This window comes from Anneissia japonica, unplaced genomic scaffold (genome assembly GCF_011630105.1).
Source record: "Anneissia japonica isolate Jap-2015-1 unplaced genomic scaffold, ASM1163010v1 scaffold287587_len645178_cov120, whole genome shotgun sequence".
NCBI lineage: Eukaryota > Metazoa > Echinodermata > Crinoidea > Comatulida > Comatulidae > Anneissia > Anneissia japonica.
In genome coordinates, this window is record NW_022718938.1 from 169621 (window position 1) to 169994 (window position 374).

The 374-nt window shown below is 31.8% G+C and overlaps 1 protein-coding gene across 1 annotated transcript in view; it reads right to left on the reverse strand.

Annotated features, from left to right (window-relative positions):
• Positions 1 to 374, reverse strand: part of LOC117110668 (peroxiredoxin-1-like) — a 20958-nt gene that overhangs the window by 19782 nt on the left and 802 nt on the right. The gene's annotated exons all lie outside the window — the stretch shown is intronic.

Below are 374 nucleotides of genomic sequence, written 5' to 3' on the forward strand. Positions count from 1 at the left end.
TATGTATATTGTATTATAAATATGTTCTCACTTTATTTACTGTAGGCCTATTGAAGTCATTTCAATGTTTACTGTATTAACTACCAAGCTTTAATCATGATTTGTTTCAACACGCTTTAAACATTAAAAAAAAAATCAAGACCACCGAACCACATTCCTGTCTCATCTAATTGTGGTACAGTACTAATAAATAGGTTATATTTGCCCCTCAACATTTCGATACCTGAATAGAAAGGAAAAGGTGTTTATAATGTATTTCTCCCTCAGGCTCAACATTTGACAAACATTAAAAAAAAAGTCAAGACCACCACAGTATGATATTATGTAGTTTTTAATGTTTCATCCATGCTGCTGTCTTATCTTGACGGTAGCCT